At 42.9% G+C, this 6,000-nt stretch overlaps 1 pseudogene; it reads left to right on the forward strand.

Moving 5' to 3' along the window:
* LOC104990175 overlaps positions 1-6,000 on the forward strand; it is a 59,666-nt pseudogene that overhangs the window by 273 nt on the left and 53,393 nt on the right.

Below are 6,000 nucleotides of genomic sequence, written 5' to 3' on the forward strand. Positions count from 1 at the left end.
ACCAGCTGTTTAATAAGGTTCAGTCTAAGAGACATGTGGTAACACACCCAACGCGCTCCACAGTCAGTGATGGAGCCAAGGTCTGGACCAGAAGCCCACATGCCTTGCCTAGTGACGAGCTGCCTGGACATTCCTGCTCAGAGGAGAGGCTCCGTGTGGAGCATGAGGATGGCTCCACTAAGGTACCCCTGTGCTGGAAACAGCGTCTGACATTTTGAATGAACCTACGTTCCAGGCATAAGGGCAGAACCTCTGTATCTGCACACCTGATCCGGGGCTGTGCTCTCAGGACGGACTCCATAAACAATGTTTGCTTGAGGAGTGCTTTTACTGCCAGTGTGTCTAAGTTTCCTGAGAGAGGAACGTATGGAAAAGAGGAGCACAGGGTGTGACGAAACTCCCTTGATGAGCAGGAATAGAGACGCAGACACAGAGAACAGGTTTGAGGATACGGGGGTGGTGGAGGGGAGGGTGGGGTGAGTTGGGAGAGTAGCACTCACACATACACACTCCCGCGTGTAAACTGGAAGCTAGGGGGAAGCGGCTGCCAGCACGGGGGCTCAGCTGAGTGCTCTGCGATGACCTGGTGGGGTGGGATGGGGGCAGTGAGAGGGGGCTTCTCCCGGGGGAGGGCATATATGCATACATACAGCTGATTCACATCGTTGTGCGGCCAAAACGGACACAACATTGTCAATCAGTTATGCTCCAGTTAAAAGCTAAGCCAGCCTCTGTGACCACCTGGAGCCAGGGCGTTGGGAGGGAGGTGGAGGGGGGTTTCAGGAGGCAAGGACGCAAGAATGCCTGTGGCTGGTTCATGGTGACGCATGGCAGAGGCCATCACAATATTGTAACATAGTTATCCTCAGGTTAAAATAAATTACATTTATTACTTTATTAGTTAAATTTATAAATAAATAAAATAAACCCCCCAATTAAATAAATTTTTAAAATAAATGAAAAGATAATAAATTGGAAAAAGTCAAATAAACTTAAAAAAAAGAAGAGTACAGGGTGGAAAATAAAAATTCAGGCTTTAGAAAGAAGGAGAGAAAAAAATTTGAGAAGTAACCCAAATAGCTAAAAGTTTCTCTGAATCAATAGTAATGAATAATAACTGATGATAAATGTTATAATAATCTAAACTGAAAGGTTTTGATAGGTGAGGATTAGATGTTTAGAGTATAAAAATCAAGGGAATGTGATTTGTGAAGGAATACAATTTTTTAGCATCTTGAAAGATGCCCCTGAATGATGTAAAGGTCTGAAGGCAAAAGTCTCAGAAGGTGCTTAGGGTCTGAAGTGTATATTAGAGCCAAAAAAATTATCTTAAAAAAAAAAAAAAAAGAGAGAGATGAATACAGATTAGAGCAAGAGAATCAAGATTTAAATATATTTCCATGGAATAATTTTGGGGCAGTAACCCCTTTATTCACACTTGGTGGCTGTTTTCACCAAACAGAACACTCTTACATGCATATAATGGAGAATCCATTGGTGATATATAGGTACACTCATTCTAACATAACCTACACCTGCTAATTATGCAGTGGTTTGTCTTGGTAACGGGATTTTATACTTCTGCCTTCTAGCCTAGTCCTACTTTTCTTGCCAGCTGTGGAAACACAAAGGAATGACTGAAACTCCCTGTAAAATTTATGAGATGGTCTTATTTTTATGATAAAAGACTTACCCTTCAACACACCCTCTGGTAAATTTTACATTTTCCTCAAATTAGGTTAAATCACAGCAGAAAACTAAAAAGCACGTTGTTATTCTCTTTAAATTTAATTCTAAGCAAGTTCACTGAGGTTTATGAAGTCCCCAGTGATGGTCTATAATATCCAGACTTAGAAATATCCCATATGTGGTCAAAATGCTGCAAAGTATGTGGTTCTCAAATGCAGGTGGGGTGGTATGCCCTTCCCCTTAACACATTTCTGATTGTCACAACCGCAGGAGTGGAGGCTGCCGGTGGAATCTAGAAGGTAGGGCCTGGGATGCTGGTAAACGTCATATGATGGACAGGAACATTGCCCACAACAATGAGTTAGCCAGCCCAAATGCCACAGTGCCAGGTGGAGAAGCCTGTCTGTCCTGTGCAGTTCACTTCAGTTCAGTTGCTCAGTCATGTCTGACTCTTTGCGACCCCATGAACCGCAGCACGCCAGGCGTTCCTGTCCATCACCAACTCCTGGAGTTCACAAAAACTCATGTCCATCGAGTCGGTGATGCCATCCAGCCATCTCATCCTCTGTCGTCCCCTTCTCCTCCTGCCCCCAATCCCTCCCAGCATCGGGGTCTTTTCTAATTAGTCAACTCTTCCATGAGGTGGCCAAAGTATTAGAGTTTCAGCTTTAGCATCAGTCCTTCCAATGAACACCCAGGACTGATCTCCTTTAGAATGTACTGGTTGGATCTCCTTGCAGTCCAAGGGACTCTCAAGAGTCTTCTTCAACACCACAGTTCAAAAGCATCAATTCTTTGGTGCTCAGCTTTCTTTATAGTCCAGTTTCACATCCATTCATGACTACTGGAAAAACCATAGCCTTGACTGGATGGACCTTTGTTAGCAAAGTAATGTTTCTGCTTTTTAATATGCCATCTAGGTTGGTCATAACTTTCCTTCCAAGAAGCAAGCTCTTTTAATTTCATGGCTGCAATCACCATCTGCAGGGATTTCGGAGCCCCAAAAAATAAAGTCTGACACTGTCCACTGTTTCCCCATCTATTTGCCATGAAGTGATGGGACCAGATGCCATGATCTTCGTTTTCTGAATGTTGAGCTTTAACCCAACTTTTTCACTCTCCTCTTTCACTTGCATCAAGAGGCTCTTTAGTTCTTCACTTTCTGCCATAAGGGTGGGTCATCTGCATAGCTGAGGTTATTGATATTTCTCCCGGCAATCTTGATTCCAGCTTGTGCTTCTTCCAGCCCAGCGTTTCTTATTATGTACTCTGCAAATAAGTTAAATAAGCAGGGTGTATTGTCACATACACAGCCTTGATGTACTCCTTTTCCTATTTGGAAACAGTCTGTTGTTCCATGTCCAGTTCTAACTGTTGCTTCCTGACCTGCATATAGGTTTCTCAAGAGGGAGGTCAGGTGTTCTGGTATTCCCATCTCTTTCAGAATTTTCGACAGTTTATTGTGATCCACACAGCCAAAGGCATTGGCATAGTCAATAAAGCAGAAGTAGATGTTTTTCTGGAACTCTCTTGCTTTTTCGATGATCCAGTGGATGTTGGCAATTTGATCTCTGGTTCCTCTGCCCTTTCTAAAACCAGCTTGAACATCTGGAAGTTCACAGTTCATGTACTGCTGAAACCTGGCTTGGAGAATTTTGAGCATTACTTTACTAGCATGTGAGATGAGTGCAGTTGTGTGGGAGTTTAAGCATTCTTTGGCATTGCCTTTCTTTGGAATTATAATGAAAACTGACCTTTTCTAGTCCTGTGGCCACTGCTGAGTTTTCCAAATTTGATGGCATATTAAGTGCAGCACTTTCACAGCATCATCTTTCAGGATTTGAAATAGCTCAACTGGAATTCCATCACCTCCACTAGCTTTGTTTGTAGTGATGCTTCCTAAGGCCCACTTGAGTTCACATTCCAGGATGTCTGTCTCCAGGTGAGTGATCACACCATCATGATTATCTGGGTCATGAAGATCTTTTTTGTACAGTTCTTCTGTGTATTCTTGCCACCTCTTCTTAATATCTTCTGCTTCTGTTAGGTCCATACCATTTCTTTCCTTTATCGAGCCCATCTTTGCATGAAATGTTCCCTTGGTATCTGTAATTTTCTTGAAGAGATCTCTAGTCTTTCCTATTCTGTTGTTTTCCTCTATGTCTGTCCTAGACCATTGCAAAAGAAAGTGCTCTGATGGGCAATGTAAATATATGAGGACTTCAGCATTGAATGGAGGGAGGAATATGTAGAAAAAGGTTAACTCACTTACGCAAGCTGAAACTCGCTTGCTTTTTCCACGCGTGCATGTGTACTCTGTGACTCAGTCGTGTCTCCTTGCGACCCTACGAACTGTGGTCGGTGAGGCTCCTCTGTCCGTGCGATTCTCCAGGCAAGAATACTGGAGAGGGTTGCCCTGTCCTCCTCCAGGGGACTTTTCCAACCCAGGGGTCAAACCCGCATCTCCTGCTTGACAGGAAGACTTTTTTACCACTGGGCCACCTGGGAAGCTGATAATTGTACATCAGCATGCAAAAAAAAGATCACTTCCTTTTTATAAACTAAAAAATATAACTCACTTGTTTGAAATCATGTTAGACTTTTGGCCCCATTTTTTGATCTCAAGAGTTTCAGCTCTATTCTTGGAATGCTATTCTTAGAACTCATGAACAAGAGATGAACCGGGACTAGGAAGTTTTAAAGTATACATATATTTTTGCTGAGTAAATGTCTTACCCTTTAGATCTTCATAAAATTCCTAGGAGCCTTTCTGAACAATCCAGTCTGTTTTCTGGACAAGAGGCCTTTGGGAGCAGTTTCCACCTTTTGTTTAAACCTCTCTCTCCATTTTTTTTCAGACGGCACTGTCTAGCCTCTAAGAACACACTTTCTTACATGTCTGCTCTGGCTTGAGTGCCTTGTTTTCTGTGCACAGAGAGACATGCCTACTGGAAGCATCTTTTTCCTCTCCCAATAGGTGAGGCTTATAAGCTGCAGGGTTCTTAGTCATGGTGTGTGAGTGTTGAACTTCACCTTGACGGCCGTGCTTTGCTTTCTGAATGGTGATCAAGGATCGTGTGGACATGCCCTTGTGCGGGCCCCTACCACTAGGTTTCTAGCTGCAGTTCTCCCAAGGCCTGCAGCCGGATGCACGAGTGCAAAGGACACGACCACTGCCCTGCGTCTGGTGCCTGCCTCTGGTGGCCTTGCCCTTCACCATCTTGTCTGTGCTGAGCATGTTTGGACCAGTGAGGTGGCCCTGCTCAATAGGATAAGGTGTGCGACCGTCGGCCAAGCCATCCTTCCTGCTGGCTTTTGGAAACTTGAATCTGGGATGACCATCACACCCTCTTTCTTTACATTTAATTTTTTATTAGAGCATAACTGATTTACAGTGCTGTGTTAGTCTTAGATATACACCCAAATGAGTCAGTTATATGTATAGATCTATCTATTCTTTTTCAGATTCTTTTGCCCATTAAAACTTCTGCCTGTTAAAAACTTAAGCTCGTTTGATGCATGTGTATGCATAGATGGATGTGGGTTTTTTTTTTTTTTACCAGAATAAGCAGCATAGTGTTATTCAGCTTATTTTACTTAAAATATAGTAATCATTAATTCATATCCTTGTGTAGTTTGGGTGACATTTATTTTGAAACAACAGATTCTTTATTAATGTCAATTTTGTAAGCTCTAGCATTGGGTAGGTTCTATTGTAATGAAACCTAATACAGTAGGTTGATTTCATTAATTACTCCAAATCTTCGCCTTTGCCTGCAACTACACAATCTTCATGCAACTTTCTACTAGTCACCCTATCTATACCTAGACTCCTTGTGAAAATTCAGCCTTATAGAGTTGTCATTTATATACAGTAAAAGTCACCCATTTAAAAATGAATAGGCTGTTACAGAGTACAGTGTTCCCTGTACGCTGCAGTTCAATTCAGCTCAGTTGCTCAGTTGTGTCTGACTCTTTGCGACTCCATGGACTGCAGCATGCCAGGCTTCCCTGTCCATCACCAACTCCTGGAGCTTGCAAAAACTCACATCCATTGACTTGGTGATGCCATCCAACAGTCTCATCCTCTGTCGTCTCCTTCTCCTCCTGCCTTCAATCTTTCCCAGCATCAGAGTCTTTTCAAATGAGTCAGTTCTTCTCATCAGGTGGCCAAAGTATTAGAATTTCAGCTTCAGCATCAGTCCTTCCAATGAATATTCAGGACTGATCTCCTTTAGTATGGACTGGTTGGATTTCCTTGCAGTCCAAGGCACTCTCAAGAGTCTTCTTCAACACCACAGTTCAAAAGCA

This window comes from Bison bison, unplaced genomic scaffold (assembly GCF_000754665.1).
Source record: "Bison bison bison isolate TAMUID 2011002044 unplaced genomic scaffold, Bison_UMD1.0 scf7180017864171, whole genome shotgun sequence".
Classification (NCBI taxonomy): Eukaryota; Metazoa; Chordata; class Mammalia; order Artiodactyla; family Bovidae; genus Bison; species Bison bison.